The sequence below is a fragment of the Falco naumanni genome, chromosome 13 (assembly GCF_017639655.2).
Source record: "Falco naumanni isolate bFalNau1 chromosome 13, bFalNau1.pat, whole genome shotgun sequence".
NCBI lineage: Eukaryota > Metazoa > Chordata > Aves > Falconiformes > Falconidae > Falco > Falco naumanni.
The window spans coordinates 21,723,299-21,742,922 of record NC_054066.1 but is presented as its reverse complement, the minus strand read 5'-3'; the positions used below and the strand labels follow the sequence as shown (position 1 = coordinate 21,742,922).

At 45.5% G+C, this 19,624-nt stretch overlaps 1 protein-coding gene across 2 annotated transcripts in view; it reads left to right on the top strand.

Annotated features, from left to right (window-relative positions):
• Positions 1-19,624, top strand: part of KCNMB2 (potassium calcium-activated channel subfamily M regulatory beta subunit 2) — a 103,271-nt gene that overhangs the window by 64,893 nt on the left and 18,754 nt on the right. The window lies entirely within an intron of this gene.

The following is a 19,624-nucleotide window of genomic DNA, read 5'->3' as shown; positions in this document are numbered from 1 at the left end:
CACGAGGCTTTTCTTGTTTTGCTTCCACCAGTGGAAAAGAGACACCCAGCCCAAGGAATAAAAATAAAGTTTAGCATACAGAGCACTCTGTTAAGAACTGGATGAGAGCTGTTTAATCCTGCAAGATAAGGGTGTGTAGTAGTTCAAGGTAGAAAGTGAGAATGAATTCCCTAACCAGCTGAAGGCAAAGAGGTAAAAAGGACTTAAGAAAGAAAAATCCTTGTAGAAAAGAATAAATTATTAAGCGGAAAAGTAATTTAACAGAATAGTAATGTTCTCATACAACTGAGCAAATCTAATACCAACTCTGCAAATCTAATAAGATCTCTGCAAAAGCAGAGAAGTTCAATCTGAAGCGCACTCTTTTGAGGCTGAGGCCAATGTCCATTAAGTACAATAGAAATACTTCATCAACTTCAATACGAGCCAGGTCAGGCATCCACTGGATTTGAATTGTCAGTGGCTGTTCTTGTCCCTACAGAATATTCCACTCAAACTTGCCACGGCAATTAAAGTAACATCTAATTTCCACAACAATACAAGCAAATTCACAATATGTGCTGCTCTTGAACACAAAGCGCAGGAGGCACCGCTGTGTTTGTGCCAGAGCCGTTTCCTCTGTTAAACGAGAACCAAATTGGCCCCGAAAAATCACAAGTCGGTGGGAGGCAGACATCAGACCTTCTAAAATGAGATGTAATCAATAGGCAGATGCCACAGAAGAATCCTAGGCTCATCCTCTGAGGGATCCATGAATAGTCAACACGAGGCAGGGCACCCATCTTGCACCAAGATGCCATTGTGTTGCCAGCCATTGTATTTCTCATTTCACTAATGGCCAGTTCATTGTACTTCAGCTACTCCTTCATTGCGCACAGCAGCTGGAAATGATCAGCTTTGTTACCCATAGCTCCTAAAGGCTCCGTGCCATAATCCACATGGAATTCTGCAGGCTTCAACGTACATGGAAAAGGCTGGCTATGCAATGGCATTTCATACAATGCAACTGCTGTGCACCCAGCTATCTTGGTCTATCATTTTTTGCAGCTCCCAGTAATGCCTCCCAGTGAGCGTTCCATTAACTTTTTCACCCCTTATTTCTTAAAAAGCCCAGAAGGAATCTTAATCCCCCTTATCTTGCTACACTATTATCTTGCTGCATTCCTGGTGGCTTCACACAGAGATTTTGTGGAACTGTGTTTTTTTCACTTAGCCCAAAATTGGCTTGGAGGAAGGCAGCGCAAAGAGGCCTTAGCCTGAGCAAGCTAGAAATATGAGTCTTGCTTTGTGCCTGATTTTAATTTGGATCAGATTAGAGGAGGATTTGTTTTACTGCAGTTTAAGAGAAGGGAACATCTCTCATTTGACATGGGAGACTGAGTCCTGTTAGAGCCTCCCTTTATATTAGTCCCTTGGAGGAGCCCAGGATGATCCACACATCCTTGTCTGCTGGGACCACCAGTGAACCCAGCCCTGTCAACTCTGGAAAGAGTGTTGGCATGACGTCTGTAGTGTCCTTTCCCTGATGAACTGAGGGTGTCTGTAATGGAAAAAGGAGGCGTAAGACTGGCAACTGCTGAAATACAGCTGGCCAGGAAGAAAAGGTACAAAATCCACTTACTTTAGTGTGCAATTGAAGTAATTTTATGGATCATACGTGTGTAATAGTTTGCTGTATTAATAGACTCAGTACAGAAGCTTTCAGGTTCAAAGTAAGCCTCTCAGTCTATTGCTTCAGTAAGAGCAGTCCAAAAACTATTGATCTATTTATACAGATAAGCACCCAACAGAGTTATCGGAATCAAGGTAAACACTCAGAAACAGATTCAATAAAAATAATCATAAATAAGTAAAGACCCAGGAAATAGAAACGTACAACTTAAAACTAATTGAAATGCTGACCTGAAGAATAGCTGTTTAAATGCGTTTCTGCAAAGGCAATTCCGAGAAAGGGAAAAAGAGTGCAAAAAGTAGGTGGATGATTTCAGAGGTGGTAGACAAGAGAACAGACAAGTAGCATGCAAGTCAAAGGAGATAGGCGAGGGATAGAAAGTGATGGAAGCAACGCTGGGTTTTTTTCTTTAAATATATATATATGAATTTAAAAATACTTTCTACAAAACAAGGTCTGAGCACTGTCATAGAAGTTAGCCTGGGGAGAGTAAAGGAGTGGCATGGGTATGCACATACATGTATTTTCTGTGGCTGGGCAGTCTAATTTTGCAGCCATGATCTTTTCTATGGTTAGGAGGAGTTTTAACGTGAACTCTGTCTGGTTTTCTGAGCCATTTTTCCATCTGCTTTGGCTGCCTCTGAAGCTGCCATGGGACGGGATGGGATGAGGCTGGGCAGCCGCCGCCACCAGTCTTTCAAAGTACATATCAGCCAGTTCATCAGTTCAGGATTTAGGCTGATGACTCTATGGTAAGCGTTGGGTCATGCCTGTCCTCCACTGTAGTACAGACAGCCTGTCTTGAAAATAGTATTTAAATTCTTCAAGGCCTGATGAAGCCCAGGAGCCTCAGCTGCTCGGTACAGCTGGGTACAGCAGTAACGAAAGGCCAGCTCCAGCCCTGGACAACTCACAACAGGCTCTAGTTTCATTTCAGGTGCGCTCCAGCCAAAAATATAAAGGCAGGTTCAGGCCAAGCACTGCCTCACCCACTTCAGCGCATTACATCTTACCCTACAAAATAAATCCCAGTTGTGAACAGCCATGCTTTGCTTGGCTTTAAATGATGCACAGCAACAGCCCAGTATTCTGGAGAGAAAAGGTCACACGACATGTACAATTTAATCTCATCCACTTTGGTGTACATCAAAATATTAAGAGCTTGCAAAAAGATACAGTAATTATCAGCTGAAAAAAAATTGGTTTAGCCTGGAAGACTGAGTCCTTCAGGAGAAGTTCATTAGGTTTTGCCAGGAAGATTTAAACTTTTCCTAAAATAAGGAAATGGGCTCCATTGCAGCCTCAATGCAGTAAAATAGACGTGTATTTTGTGTACTGTTTCTGCAAATATCTGATGTACTTAACACTGGTTGCACTTCCCTTGGATCATCCCAGCCTGGATGAGCACCAGGAGGTGCTCCCTGAAGGCAGCTGGAGCACACTGGGAACATGAACGAGCAGGAGTTTGGCACCAGCCTGAACCTCAGAGCTCCTTGGTACAGCCACATAGACGTGGACAAAGCCAAGCATGTGCCGTGCTTGCAGAGGTTACAGGACAGTTGTTTTGCTGGTACAAGTCAACGCAGCACTTCCAGAGCTGGCGGAGGTGCCCTGATGGGCACCCAACCTGGGCATTGAGTGCCGAGAGAACAGGTCGAGGTAGCGGTGAGAGGGAACAGACCATGGGAAGAGACAGAGAAATCCAGGCAAATGGGAAAGAAGAGGAAGACCAGGAAGTGACCTGAGGTTATCGAGCACGATTTTTAGAAGAAACAGGGAAAAAAGTACTTTGACAGAGAACATAATTAAATTAAGGAGCTTCTTGGCAGAAGACCCGGTGAAGGTGACAGTGGGAGGTGGTTTGGGACAGAGATTAGACAAGCTCTGAAACCTAACAAATGCAGGGTACTGGGAGGGTGCGTGAGGTCCCACAGGCTGGTCAGAGCACCCCTCACATCTCGGTGCAGGTCCATCCATACCTGCTGTTCCTCACACCCATCCCAAGCACTCATCATTGGGTGCCCTGCACTGAATGGGGTGGACTCAAGCTTTCACCTGGCACCACTGCTCCTTAAATACCTTCCAGCAGGGAGAAGCAGAAGGCAGGTCACAGGCTGATGTAATTCAGCTCCATCGAAATCAAACCAGACATCAGGATGCAGCTAAAGGACTGCTGAACTCAGTGCTGGAAGGAGGGGAACACCACAGAGTTTCATACATGGTCCAAAGGACACTGAGGGGAAGAAAGATAGCGAGTGGTTAAAGGTTTAAAAAGAATTTTTATAAAAAGCCAAGATATTGTCAAAAAATCAGCCAGAAGCCAAGATTTGGCCAGATCTGCTCTTACTTAACCTTCAGCGTTAAATCAGGTCTCAGCCTTTCTATTCTTGGTAACAGCTGATGAACGCAATGTAACAAGGTATCAATAAACATCTGCCCAGCTCTTAGATTAATATGGAGGAGAATTAATGAAGGTCTTAGCACGTTCATATTTTCTAATTATGGCAGATGACTTTATTTATAGAAATAATAGGGAGAATGGAAATTGTCACTGACACCATGTCAATATACGTAATGAAATCCAATCATTTAATTGCATTACATTTGGCTAAGGAGTCGTATCAATAAAAGGCCCTCCTTAGTCAGAGCGGTTCAGTGGTTGGTACATACTCCATGTTAGAAAGCTATTAAGATTAATAATTTTTTTCAATGGTGCATTGGGAAAATAAGTCATCTCTGACATAGCTATTCCTCTGCCTCTGACCCCAATAGGATGGGGCTGGGGGCAAAGCTTTCCACCAGGAGAGGTGAAGGCCACTGGCCCTTGCTCAGCTGCCTGATTTTCATGCTTCTTTCTGGACACCCCTTGATTCCAGTCCCTGATGCATCTAAAAGATAAAGTAATGCCCAGACTAAACCCTGTGCTCTATTTCGGTTGTTGCCAGCCGTGGCTCATGCACCAGCTGTGCTCCGTGCAGTGCCCTCCTCCCGACCACAGCACAGCATCAGCAGTCCTGTGGGAACATCATACTACACCACCCAGACAGACAAAGCACAATTTTAAACCTTCATATGTTTACGCCTCCTAAGAGAGGAGGAAAGGCCTATAAAACTCCCGCTAACGCATGGCTGTTCGAATCGTTTGCCGCTTGTTAGGTAAACCCTGAAGCCAGATTGTATTGGGAGATGCTGGTGTGGGTGTTAGAGCTGCTGGGGTTTAAGTGGGCTTTGGACTGACTGTGGCTGGTTTTCAGGGGTTTAAAACACATTTCATAGTGTTCAGTTCAGGCAGGTAGCTAGAGAAGTTTGGATCCTTTCTCCCAGAAGCAGGGAAAAGTAAAATAAAGCCAGGATTATGGTGACAGATGGTCTGTTACACACAGAGCACTGCTAGTAATTTCGCTCCTTGCACACTGAAGATCTGGAGTGATATTGAAAAGCCAAGAAAGTCCTCTGGTTCTCTCCTGTTCTTCCAAAATGTGTTTCCTAAACCGTTCTTATCTTCCAAAGCTATTGGTCTGAATTAATGAAAACAGAGCAAGGAAATGTTACTATTTCTATTAATTATAGAGGCAGGTTTGTGCAATAAACAGAATTCATATCCCTACAGTGCTGCTTAAGTACCTATAATTCAGCTGCTCCGCTGACAACTGCAGCATCTTCTTCACATTGTTTTACAAATTAGCAAACCTGAAATCAGCAGCCGTGTACACTGTGATGACATTTAGTTTAACTACAGGGGATCTGACCTGCTGAAATCCACGGGTGGTCCTCCAGCGCTGCTTGTCACCGCTGTTGAGTTAAAGCTCCCAAATTAGGTATTCCTACATCAGCTCCATGCTTTCCATAGAAGTGAAAATACAGATGCTTAGGAAATACTGTCAGATACTTATTGCAATGGCTGGTACTCTTGCGAGTAATGCCAGACTAACTCCTGGGGTGATGGTATTTCAGAGACTAGCAGAAAGGGGGGTGCTCCTGGAGCCAGCCTGACTTTCCAGGTCAGTCAACTGGTTTGTGTTTACTGTGGGGTACGTGGAGTAAGAACCCACACATGAATATCTTTGCTCAGTGGTCAATGCTCAACACCTGCATATCCCATGGGAATTTATTTTGCGTGTCAAAACCTGCAGAAACGAAACTCGGTGTGTTGTCTCCTAGTCAGTCCTTCCTCTCCCACCACCTTAACACCACTGTTGGTGTCCTGTCTGGTAGGACTGATGGTAGCAATGGGTTGGATGAGCATCTTCTGTCACCTTATGGTGACCTTCATATTAGACCAAGCCTGGGACTAGGAAGCCCCAGGAGGAGCTGGCTGCTGAAAGCACGGTGCTCCAGCAGCGCCGGAGGAAGCGAAAGCTTTTGAGGGTGTGCTAAAAGAAAAAAAAATAATCCTGGGGACGTAAAGGGAAGCTGGAAAGTTGCAGAGTGATAGTCATTCTTGTTCCACTCCAGCTTTACACCTTCCAGATTAAATAAACTGCTTTTCTCTGCACCTGAGTGAGGGGAAGCGAGTGGCTGATTCCCAGTCAGTAACGCGTTAGGTAGCAGGGCTCCCGCTGCGAGCTCCGAGCTTTCTTCCAGCAAACTGGTCTGACTGGGGAGCACTCTGGCAACAGATAGACTCTGGCAGCAACATTTTCCAATAGCTGTAAGGTGCCAATAGCGGACTGCTTTTGATGGCAGCACGTTCTGACAGAAAATGACTCCACCAGGAGAAAGAAAAAAAGAAAAGGCACTTCTCTGGGCTCTAGTGCAAAAGGTTGATTTTTTTTATCCACTACTCACAGTGCTGGTGGTGTTACATTTTAAGCATCTGACTCAGGCATTTGAGTGGAAAGGCAATAAAATACTTGATTTTGATTGAATATTGGACTTGAATTTCCATTGTGGCAAAGGTAAAAATAAATACAAACAGCATGAGGAAATAAAAAAGCTACTACTGGACAAAATGTTCTGCATCGTTTTTTAAATTTACAGATACTGAAAAATCTCTTTTTTGCCTTGCATGAAGGGCAAAATTCAGATTTTAAGCATTCTTTCAGCAGGGATTATATTTAGATACTGAACCTCCTGCCAGTTTAAGGAGAGTATTTCTTCAGTTACATCCAACATCAGTCCAGCTGTTAGGATTTCCTAAGGGACCACAGCAAACCAAAGAAATGCCTTTGCTCTGGTGCTGACAGGTTCTGTGGCATTGCCCTGCTGCTTTGCTTCTGCATACAGCTCCTGACCTCACTGATGTAAATAAGAAGAGAATCAAGTACCTGGTCTCTTCTGAAGTACTTGTCAAAGAGCATTTAAATGATAGACTTCATTAAGCTTGTACATCAGCTTTCAAAGAAGAAAAAAATAGCTGAGCTGGGGAATTCATGACAGCATTTCCAGTGTAAGAAAGAGGAACAGGTGGGGATGAAAGTTAAATTTTACACCCCCATGAAATAAAAACGCAGTCCATATTACAGCAGCCGCTGGTAATATCTTCTGTAATTGAATTACTACTATCAAATTAATATGGGAGAAAAGCCCTCTGAACACATTAGGAGGAAAACTACCAGCTTTTATTTATCTACTATACTGTATTACAGCGAGAGGCAGAACGTGGTACAACTGGGACAACTCAAGACATCTGCAGGGTGTTAGCTAGTGCCTTAACAAGTTTTCCTACAGGTATGTTTGCTTAAATTGATCTAAATAAATTTAAGAATTAAATTACCAGCTTTTAGTAGAAAGATAGGATCTTGAGAACATCTACATATGAGAAACATTTTTGGCTAAACTTACCTTAGCAGCCTCCTGAAGTCACGAGCTAAGCTCCAAAGCACCTTGACAATGAAATACCCAGTGCATCCTGTGGGAGGTGGAACTGGTCTTCAGGATTTCAAGGTCAATATGAAAACACAGCTTTTCTGCATTTTGATTCAAATGTGATTCACATGGTTCCTGGGGCTCAGGTATTCTTAGGAGGGACAGAGGCAGGAGGAGCTTTCATAAAAGCATCAAAAAGGGTGAAAATTAACAGGCAACTCTTAAACTGCCCTAAAAAGCAGAGTATACAGACATAGCACACACATTCTGATTTTCAACATCTATTTCCTTGTTTCATTAATTTCAGTATCAAATCCTTGGTAAGAGCCTTTTTTTGTTAGGAAGAAGGTGGGTGCAGGCTGGCCAAATGATGGACACCTTCTAGAAAAAGACCAGGGAAGGCAAGATCGTGCAGGCTGTATCTGCAGTAACTTTCTGAACAAATCCCATCTGCATGGCACTCAAGGGCAGGGGCAAGCTCTTGTTCTCTGAGCAGATTTCTAGCATGTCTTCAATGCACATTTTAGCAGCCAGAATCTGCTTGTAATCTCCCGCATGACATTTGGTGTGATAGGACAGTGAATTTTTTCTTGATCCTGATAGCTCCTGTCATTCAGCAACTGCTGGGCGGCAGCTGGCCGGCATCGGCAGTGCAGCTCTGCTGCAAAGCCAGCAGAGTACGGGGATGATCAATCCCAATGAGATGCCATGGGGCTCTCCAGCTTGGGAACCTCCCCAAGATAGAGATGGGATGTTCAAACTGACTGCCGGTCCTTGATGGTGAGGAGTTTTGTGCCTACAGCAGGTGAACCGCTTCCCACTCAGTGAAGTCCTTCATACTGCAAGTGCCGGTCCCCAGCACACCAGCGATTCCCCTGAGTGCGTGCAAGGGGATGGCACACGGAGCTGCTCAAGAGAAGTAACAGCTTTTTTCCCTGGCAAATGGTACAACACGTGTGGACCTCACACACCCACACTTAGGGACACATGGCATGTCCTGGACACCACCACTGTGTAAGGAGCTGTGGGAGGTGGGTACGAAGCCACCCACCCACACTTAGATGCCCATGCACAGCCTGGCAGTTCCTCCCAGCACTGCAGTGCAGGAGTGGGGAGCAGGATAGTTAATGAAATAAAGTGATTGTGAGTTTAGGGACTTGAGTTAGGACCTCTCCTGGATCTGCAGCCTGTCCTAGTCATCAAAAGCTGGACCACTGGGCAGTGACATGGCCAGGTGAACCCACCTGCGTAGGAGAAGCTGTTCAGTGCCAGATCTCTCGCTGACTTTGCTAGAAAGACAATTCTTGCTAGCTGTTTCACACTTGAACTTCTGTACCGAGATGGGTATCTTCCAGGGGCTACTACAAAATAACTTCCCCAAAATGGCCCAGCAACCAAAAATCTATTCCTGCATCCTGACAATTTCAGTGCATCACCACCACACAGTTTTGCTGCCACTGGCTCCTTGAGGCAGCTTTACGCAGCACTATTGAAAAGGAAAACGTTCACTGTGCCCGGGGGGAAATGAAGTGTGGAAGTCCCGTTGTCACTGACAGAAGTTTTGCCTCTAATTCCCCATCTGCTCTTCTGAATGTTAACCTACAGTATTGGCACATAAGCTTAAATGATAAATAGGGATTCCAAATAGAAGGCAGCAAAATGTTAGTCAGATAGGCTGGTGGTGTCTGCAAAAATGTGGTGTGGGCACTCATGTTTCAAGAAAAGGAAATTGTAGGACAAAATATAATGTTATATTACGTTAATTGAGGGAAAATGCTAGCACAGAATAGGACAAACTAATGGGTCGAAAACAGATTTATTTATTTTTTTGATCTTTAATCCATATGGGATCCTGCACAGCTCCTCCTTCCTATTCTTATTGTTATTTGTGTTTAGCAGACAAGTAAAATAGCACACGAGGCAAGAAATCTGAGAAGAGAGTAATAATGTGATGCATAGTGTTAACTCGCTAGTTTTGGAAATATCCATTTATCTTGGTTAAACAAAAGCTTTGCCCAAGTACTAAGCCAAGTAATCATGATTAGAAAGAGAAAAAGACATTCACCTCCTTGGAAACTCAATAATCTTCAACAGTAATAGCTCTGCAGTGACATAGTTCAAAGCTGGATGCTCGCTGTAATTAATATAGATTATTGCCATATGAAGAATGGAAGCATCTGTGCCTGCTCCTACCATTGTTTTCCTTTCTAGACCAGTTATGAGACAAAAATACATTGGGGATTTGTTTTGTGGACATGGCCCCTTCGCTGCTCGGAGTGCTCTGCTGGCCTCAGAGCATTGCAGAGATCTTGTTCACTCGGTTCAAAACTGTGTAGAGGGCATACATATGCTGTTGCCTCTTACAGAGACTTTGCTTTTGGTTTTCTCATTATCTTTTTCCCTGACTCTCAAGAAAAATTGGGTTTATACTAAAAAAGTATATTACAAGAACACACCTACAAAGAGATGCATGAGCTCTCAAGCTATTAGCTTTCTAAGGAGGCTAAATCTGCATCTGTACTGTCCAGTGTATGATGCACTGAACTCATCCACGAAACAGGTGTTTCAGGGTTTACACTGATTTTTGACCTAATAGACTGGTGCAGCGCTGTACTAAGCCTGGCTCATCTCAGTAGTCATTTTACCCCTTTACTCCGCCAGATTTCTCACCCACTTCATACCAATACTGCCATAGATTTCATTACTACCTTTTGTAATACGCAGCTATTCATACTTCTCTTGTGTGTGCACATCACTATTATCTTTTATGTTGTGTTCCCTGTCTTTCTAATACCCTGCCTTAATGTAACCCACTTAATTTCTAACTTTCTCCCAGTCTTGCTGATTAGGCTGGATTTGATCTGTGTCCTAACTACAAATGAATCCATTAGAAATGCTTTCTTCTTCTTACACTGGAAATTGTTTTCTGGAGCATGCACCTTTCCTGTAGGAATCAGGGTTTTGCATTGTTTTTCCAGTCAAGCAATAGGTTTCCATGCCTAACATGTGACTTGGAGATCCTTACCAGCGGGCAAAGCAAACGGGGAGCTCCGGAGAGCACGTGCAGGGGTTGAACAGTCTGTGAGGGTGTAGCGATAATACACTTAGACTCAAGAGCCAATAGGTGGCTGACTCTACAGAATTACGCTTTTAAAAATAAGGGCACTTAGAATACTCAATTCTGTGAAAACTACATGAAATGTATGCAGGAAACAATTTTTTTCTGGTGCTTTTCTACTGCACTTAGGCACAAAATTCTGTTTTGTGAATTTGACACAAATGACCTTATTCAACTAAGAGCAATACAGATGGTGAAGTCTGTGTCCTGAAAGGATGAGGAGCCACTGCAGGGTGTTTATGGTGCAAAGTGCACCTTTTTGTAATATGAAAAAGAGGAAGGATACTCATGAGATCCAAGCTGGGCTTTTGCTTTTACCACAGAGGTGTTTATTTCACAGCTCCATGCCTCGGTATCAGTACTATGGAGCTGCTGTATCAGTGTTCCCCCATCAAGCCCTTTATCTTAGTTTCAAGGCAGACAAGTAATTTCTACCCAATATCTGTCATAGCCAGGTTTCTGAGCTGGTGCCATCAGTACTATTCACAACCCATCTGTAGACATCCTTCTGCATCCAGAGGTCCTCCAGCAGGTCCAGGGGACCACTCGTGAGGGAAGCATGACTGTCAGGCAGCTGGACACCCAAGCTCATGCTCCTCTCACTCCTCCAACCTCGCAGCCTCAGACATTTAGATCTCAACTAACTGTTCCTTGCACATCCCAGCAGATTTAATACAACGTCACTCACTGACAGCCAGGGAAACTCAACCAGCAAGTAGTTAAATAACTTGCTTGACTTTTCAGGTCACGCTGGCAGGGCTGACCTAGCACTCCTGGTTCTCTTCCCTGGCCACTGTTTTGGATCAGACCTTTTACTAACTTTCCCGCACAAACCCAGTGTGCAATGAACAACAAAACCCGTTGCCTGCAATGGCCAAGTGGCTCTACATCAACACCCAGAGCAGGCGGCCAGCCTGCTTGCTGGGGGAGCAGCACGGGCTGGTGCACTTGGGCACTGGTCTGAACCAGGGGTGAAGCCAGTGAAGAGCTTGTGCAGATCAGCCCCTCGCTCTGCGCCCCAGTGTCACACCTGTACTTCTGCAGTATTAACAGGCATCTCTGGTTAACGGTCTTTAGGAAGATGCGACATGTGAAACCTCAGCAGTGGGGCAGTGCTCGTGCTGGCTGCCCACCCGCTAGCGGCGCGCGTGTTTGGCCGGCTGCAGTCTGCTAGATCCTCGTAAAAATTAACAAGCAGACTAAATGCGGACTGCTCTATTTTGCCACAGAAAATAAAGTCAGACAGCTAAAATTGGGGAGGGGAGGGGGCAAAGGGGAGCAGCGAAAGCAGACCAAAGGCAACATGAGTCGTATTTATTTTTTAATCCCATCTCTTTTAGTGTCTGTGATGAGCGCTGTAACTAAAGGAATCTAACTGAATTAGAATTTCAATATGTCCTGAGCAGATTGGAGCTGTTTCCATTCATGAGCAGCACGTCCCAGCTGTAATTGCCTGCTTGCTTATCCACACAGCTCTTTACAGCTAATCCAAATGTGGACTCAAAAATAAATAGTGCCAGAGCATTCACTTCCCGCTGGGCAGTAGTTTTAGCTCGCTTCTGCCTTTGCTTTGTTCCGGCTGGTGCTCTCAATGGCACGGGGACTGACTCAAAGGAGATAAAAGATGATTGACCTGCTCAAGGATTTAGGTGGGAGAAAAACCACTCCCACTGTATCTGCCCTGCTGGTTTGTGCTTTTCCCCTGGGTACTGCTTTGCATCTGTTTATCTTTCTCTGCCCTTGCCTCCCTCCCCAGCTACATTACTTGTGTGATCTGCTTCTACTTCGTGGCTTCCCTAAGGGCTGCTGGTGTCCTCCCAGTCCCCAGCAGCTCATCACCCTTCCCCTCCCTGTGCTCCCACCCACAAATCAGGGGTTTAGCGTTGCTTTCCAAAATGGAACGCTCTCTTCAGGGATATTTGAAAGCTGCGTACTTCTTAGATCAGGTCTTCTCTGGAGGGGCGTAAAGCTGAGGCACAGCTGCACAAAGCTGGAGGGGATGTCCCCATGGATGGGACTTGATGCTTCCCCAAAGCAAGGCTCTGCCTTTGCTCTCTGGCATGGGAATCTCTATATGTCTTGGCTCTCCTCCCTCCTTGCTGGATGGGAAGTGATTGTCCACCATCTTTTAGGCTATTTTCTCCACTACATCCACCACAGACTTCCTAGGAGACTTTGGCCAAGTCTCAGCAGCCTCTGTGTCTCTGTTCATCGTCTGCAAAACAGCAGTGCCCACACCCTGCTCCTTCACAGTATGGGGTGTTAATCCCAGGACCCTGAGCTGACAGTGGTACAGGGACATATGAGTTGAGTCAGAAGCCACTTCACTTCAGCATAGTCAGAGGTGTCCAGCTGCCACTGTGCAATGAATTATTCTTAGAAGTAGTCTTTTTAGTATCGAAAAGAACCTCCTCTAAGATCTGGTTAAGTGGATATGCACACACCCTCAGCCAGGGAGAAGGTCATTCCCTCCTGGTGACCATCAAAGAGACTAATTTCAGCATGGAGCTAGAGCTGGAAACACCTCCCAGCCCTGGGAGCGGAGGATCAATACAGCAGTGAGAGTCCCCTTTGTCTCCTTTCTCTCACCCCCTCTCCATTTCCCACTTGATCGATCATGGCATGATCACAATAAACAGAGCATCTTCACTGCCACCCATATACTTCTAGCCAGCCAGCCTGATTCAGGGCCATATAGGTCTTGTGCGGTGCAGCACCCAAGTTCTGTATCCCTCTGTAATTACAGAGTGTTGCGCTAAGATTTAAAGGAGAGCATCAAGCGAGGTAGTGCAGCACTTTCACTGCCTTCATTAGCACTCCCAGCATCCTTCCTCATCAGCGCAACGCTACCTGGTCTTTGGCAGAGCAAATCTCCCCATAAAACTCTCTTGGCTCAACTGACTAGGGGCATGTTGCAGTGCGGGTGACCCAGCCCTTGCCACTGATGCATCCCATCCCAAAGCCGGCCCGTTTTACAAGCAGATTGTGCCCTTTTCCAAAGCCAGAGAGCAGCTGAAATGATGAATATTGTGCTTGTCCAATGTGTCACTTGCTATGTAAATTCAAATTCAGCACAGAAAGCTAAAAATGTTTGCAGAGTCCTGACAGGCAAAGGGGACAATTATCCTCAGCTGTTCCTCACAAATGTTGATCCCCAGTGGCCACAACGTGCCAAGAGAGGCATTGCCTCGTGCTTGGATTGCAAACTCACCAGCACCAAAACATGAGGATGGTAATAAGGGCTGGCTCTTTGCTAGATGCTCTGCTACCTGGAGGTGGCCTGACAGTGTCCTCTGCCACGTACTGTGGTGGGACTAGAGCATCCCTTGTACAGATGAGGAAGCTGAGGCCAGTGTGTCAGACTGCTTCAAGGTGACCAGAAGGTCCCCAAAGAAGAGGTGTTGGAACTCTTCTTGCTTGCAATGACAAATAGTAGCTCCCTCCTTTGTAGCTGACCTGGGAACACAGGAACTTCTTCAAGAAGTTGCTGTTTCAATCAACTAAATCAGAATAATTAAGACTAACGCTGTGGCCAAGGTGAGTGAAACAAGTCGTCATGAGGATAGTAATGTACAGGAAGAGGCACTGGAAAAAAAAAAGAAAAGAAAAGCAAAAATGGAAAAGGATGTTAAAGTTTAAAAGATCAGGAAGAATAAAGACAATAAAGTCTACAGCTGTGCTGTGTGGGCTACTTAGACTCATACTAGGAAGCTAGCTCCTGGGAAAGGGGAAGCCTAGGGATGAAAGGCAGCATTAAGTGGGAAGGCTTGAAAGTTTTTTCAAAACACAGAAAGCCAGCACTGGGGAAGAAAACATCGTGAGATGGAAACCTGGAATTACTTTGGAATATTTAATTTTGAAGTATGAATATATTGCATGTAGTCATGTAGCAAAGAAGTATAGATATCTCAGCCTTTCTGAATCTCTCTCCTACTCCTGTATATACTGGGGAGAGGGAGCAAGGAATCGTACAGGATGACTTGAAGTTAAAAGAAATTTTACCTTTTTAAATAAACCCAAATGCCACTATGTTCCACACATAGCTAAGCTGCATGCCCATGTGATGGCTTCAGTTGTCACTGGCAGCCCTGTTCTCCTCCTCGTTTGGACATGGAGTGCAATGAGAGCCCAGAAAGACTGCCCTGGGTCCAGGGTGTCTCCCTCTTTCAACTCAAAAACTAGATGGAGAACTCAGCTCTGAGCTCTGGGGAGATTTAGGAGAAGGGCCAGAAACAGAGGTGAATTCATTAATGACGCATCATTAACCACTAGCCTTCCTAAACTCTTGTCAGTACATTAACACCAGCTGCCCATCGCCCATTTTCCCCTTGCCATAATGAGGAACCCCAAATTCAAGGTCATCTGCCAGTTGGATTAGTCAGTTAGTACAGCCAGAGCTCCTGAGATGCTTCAACGAGAACAGTTATTTATGTCACCCTGTCCTGCACCGTGCCCATTAGCTTGCAGTACAGCAAAGGCCAGTCACGAGGCAGAAATACACCATTTGATATTGCTGTTGCTGCTTCACAATTTAGTGTTGCTGCTGCCAGAGCGTTAAATGTTCCCTAAGTGGTAACTGTCTTCTACTAATGCAGATGCATTTCTTTTATGAGTTAGCTTATTGCTGTTCTTAGTCCATGCTTGCTGTTCCATTATGGAACTCCGCAGACGAGTAGGATTAGGGCGAGCAGATACTGTGATGGAGACCTGCAGAGAAAATAGGTATCTTCATGATACGAGAAGCACTGCCCTCTGAATTGTGTCAGAACAGAGGAACTGCCAGATAGGTCTTCACCTGGTTTCTGGTTTGCACCTTCAGTGCTAGTGGGTGAGACCTTCCTTGGTAGATGTGTGCTGGGGCTTTCATGTCACACCACAGCCACGGCCACAGTCGGTCTCACTCAGGTACCCCGGGCAGATGCCTGCTCAGTGTTTACCACCCAGCTGGGTCTCTCACACTCTCCCTGGTGCAGCTCTGCTTCCATCCACCCCTTCATGTTGCCACGGACCATACTTGGGAGTCAGGAATTTCAGGCACCAGTTTTAGTCCTGGGTCCAGACGGAACCCTCTTAACATACTAGCTACATCCACCACTCTGCCTGGGAAACTGTTCCACACACTAAGGCACCTGAATGACAGGCTACCTGTCTTTGCATCAGAAATCCAACAGGCCTTTTGATTTATTCTCCCATTCTTCATCACACAATACTTCTCCCTGTTTTCTGGCTCAGCAAATCCATAGGAAAACATACTATCACCAGGCATAGGTGTGGGCAAGACCTATTGGGACATAAATTTAACTGTCTGTACTCAGTAAATTCACCTCAGAGCCAATCACCATCCCCTCACAGGTTGCCTTTGATGCCTGGTCTCTGCCTCTTCCTTTTCGCATGGGTGATGGGGGGAGGAACCACCCCAAACAAAGTGTCTCCAACCACTCGGCAGCGGCTGCCCTGTCTGTGCAGGAGCTGGCACTGATGCAGTCTTGTAGTACAGGGAGAGGCTGGCATGTGGGTTAGCAGGAAAACTTCAGGGCTCACAGGGAAGTGCCTTGGGGTTCAAATGAATCCTCTGGCTGGGAAATACTGGGATGAAGCACCAAGAGCACTTGGTAGCATGGACAATGCAGGGCATGGGTGTATCCAGACAAAGCTTAAGAGGTCAGTGATTGTATCTTTAGGTGAATGTTTAGCTTTTGTTGGCTTTTGATGACTCAGGGTGTCTTTTATGAGGCAAAATTAATGCAAGTGCTTATCTTTTTACAGTGGCCACATTGCCCAGGAAATGAAATGCCATAAGAGGAGCAAAGCTCATTAGTTTGGTCCCATAAATGGTTCTCCAAGGTCTCAGAAATGCTATTATTAACATAAACATTGACAGAGGCAATTACAAATAAACATCCATATAAAACCCAACTTTCCATCTAAAAAAGTGGTCTGCAATATCCCTCTTTGGCTGTTCATAGATGTGGTGACCTAGAGGTAAGGGACATTTCATACCAACCATGACCTAAACTGCAGCCTGAGGAAGCAAAGCAGCCAGCCCAGGGTGAAAGTGAGGACAACAGAGCATATAATGTAGTTCCTGAGGTACCAGCTAAGGGATTTTGAGATTCACCCTCAGAATAACTTTTTTTTTTTTTTTGGAGCAATTTGAAGCAAATGGTGTCCCAGCATGTTTTCTTCACCTTGCAGTCCTCTCTCAGGTGGTTGCTGTTGGGTGGGTGTGTTGATGCTCCTTAGGATGGGGCAGAGTGTTTCTAATCTTGTAAGAACTATCTCAAGTCTTCATCTTGCAATGGCTGAAGAAGTGGAAAGCTTGTCAGGTTTTCCAGTGAGTTCTATAAAATTCACCAGAAGACAATTTTCAAGAGGAGGATGACAGCAGGGACAGATGGGAGGAGTAGGGCAGCCCTGGGCATCCCCACTGGGTGAACATCATGGGCCCTTAGAGCTGCTTCTTGGCCAGTGCAGAGCAGTGAGGTGACCTGGGCACAGTCGTACATGTGTCCGTAGGAGATTGTACACTTATTTACTCTGTGTTTTTCTCTTAAATGCTGTGCATTTATTCAGGATAGACTCAAACATAAAAAAAAACCCTGAGGCATGTTTTATAAAAACCAAAGCTTGGCCTCCTTGCCTGTCTCTGTAGCAACCTCACCGAGAGACAACTGTGTTGATGCCACACTGGGTAAATAACGAAGGAGACAGCAACGTTCAGGCAAAGTCAAGCAGAAAGTCCAGTGTCCATTCCAGCATCCTGACTCTAGCAAAAGTCACACCAAGTACAGCAGTGTGCTGGTAACCTGCCCTATAGGAATATCCCCTGCAGCCTCCTGACAGTCAAAAACCAGTCTGAAGCACCTCTTCTAAATGTTTGTAACAGGTATTGTCATGACTGTAGGTGCTCCGTCTGTTCAAGCAATAGCACAATCCACTTTTACTCTAAATGCTAAGCTGACATCCTGCAGTAATGAGTTTCACAGGCTGATTACTTGTTGCGTGATAAAAATAAGTTGCCAGCAGCTGACTCAGAGAGGCAATGGGCAAAAAATTAGTGCTACTTGTTTTCTCAGAAAAGAGAGAGGAGACAGGGAAGGAACAGGGTTCACGGTTGTGCTTTGGGATTAATTTAAGGGAGGAGAAAGGCGTGGAAGTTTGCTAACTGACCTGGTGGGGCAGGACACCATTGTGTAAGTTACAACCGTTCTAGGTTACAGGTTCTCCAAAGGTCTTCAAAGGAGGGTCTTGGGGAGTTTGCATTTTTACTATCACAAAAGCTCTTACCTTACAGCTAACCCCTGCCTAAAGGAGCCAAGAAATTCAGTTGCTTACATTTGACCTCTGGAACAGCTGCTGTGATGTCATTGGTGTCACGATTTTACACAAAATTAGGCATGCAATTGTGTGTTAAATAGTGATGGTTAGCTTGGATTGCCCAACTAATGAAGCAGACAGCATTAATGCTATCACATATGGACTGCTGCAGGGCACTGGCACTGTAAAGGAGTCTGAAATCACTCTGACTTTGGCGGGAAGAGAGACAGCCCTTTTCCTCCTCTGGCATCCCCTGGGTGGGACAGACCCTTCTCACCCACCTCTCACCCTGGCAGTGCTCCCGCAATTTGCTCTGGAGCTTGCAAATCTGCCTCCCTGCCTAGGCAGTCCTGCCCAGGTGTCCCCGTAGACTCAGACAGGTGGCAGGAGCTGCTGATCACCTCTAATGTGTGCCCGAGTTTTGCTTAATTAAGAACAGACTCTCTGATAGCATTCACCACCATCTCCTGGTGGCTCCAGGACCACTCAGGCTGTGGCAGCGCAGCCAGCCAGGCTTTCCTGTCATGCAGCTCATGCATGACACCCTAAAGGGTGCAGTGGTAAACATGTAGTTTTATTTTCCAGCATTAAGGGACTCAGCCTGGGACAGGTCTCCCTCCAATATCCGATGTGGTCTCCAGGCCCTGGGATATTTGCTCTGAGCCGTCCCCATTGCTCGATGCAGAAACACCAGCTTGTTTGGCGCAGGCTTGGCGGTCACTGTTGTGCTCTCTGTGGCAGTGTGAGTGCAACCTTACATACCAGAGGGAGGATTAGACTCAAGGTCCTGCAACCCAAATTTCTGGCCAACATCGCTACAAAAACACTTCTTAGTCGGTGGCTATACTGATTAGACTCTGGCAGATGCTATTTCACCCTTTAAACTATATTTATTTCAGGGAGGAAGTGCCTCGTCTTGTTTATTCTCCAATACTTAACTACAGTGCTTGTAAGAAAAGCAAAGTCTTTTTTGGCTCTCAGAGCTGCAGTGATGACCACAGAGTCAGGGAAAGGGCTGGGGGAGATTCCCCTCCTTCTTTCTGTTTCCCTTCTTGTATGATTTGCTGCGCATGAATGCAGCACAAAAGCTTCATCGGATACTGCCATCTCTTACTTCAAGCGAGGTCCCTGCCTGCAAGTCCCAGGGCCGAGCCAGCATCCCTGAGCATGGCAGCAGTATCCCAGCAGGGTGGGGGTGATGGGGTCACCCATTTGGCCAGTTTGCCCAGCCAACAGCCCAAAGGAGATGTGAGTTTGGCCTGGATCTGCATGACAGACCCCGTGGTGGGGCTCTGGGCTGACTCCAGATGGACATCCCAGTCCCTTGGCACACATCAACCTGTCCACATACAGATGGATTTTGGCCCCTGTCCACATTGGTCTTCCCCTGCAGCCATCTCTACAGGATTTAAGTATTCTCCCAGGTTCACCACTATGCAAATACTGAAATTATCCCTTTGCATGATTATGTGCAAATATAAAAAAAGTGACAGACTTTTTCTGACAAGGAGCACTGAGGAATTCATGTGCCTTCTCCACTGACAGCATCAGCAGTCAGGTTTATTTTTGAATGAACTAAAGGATGGCCCCCAGTCAATGAAAAACTTCAGCATTAAACTATTCAATATCTGTAATATTTCTTCTTTTTCTTAAGCTTTGGTCTGAATGCAGTAAAAGCACAATGTGCTGTGCCAGGGAATAACACAAAA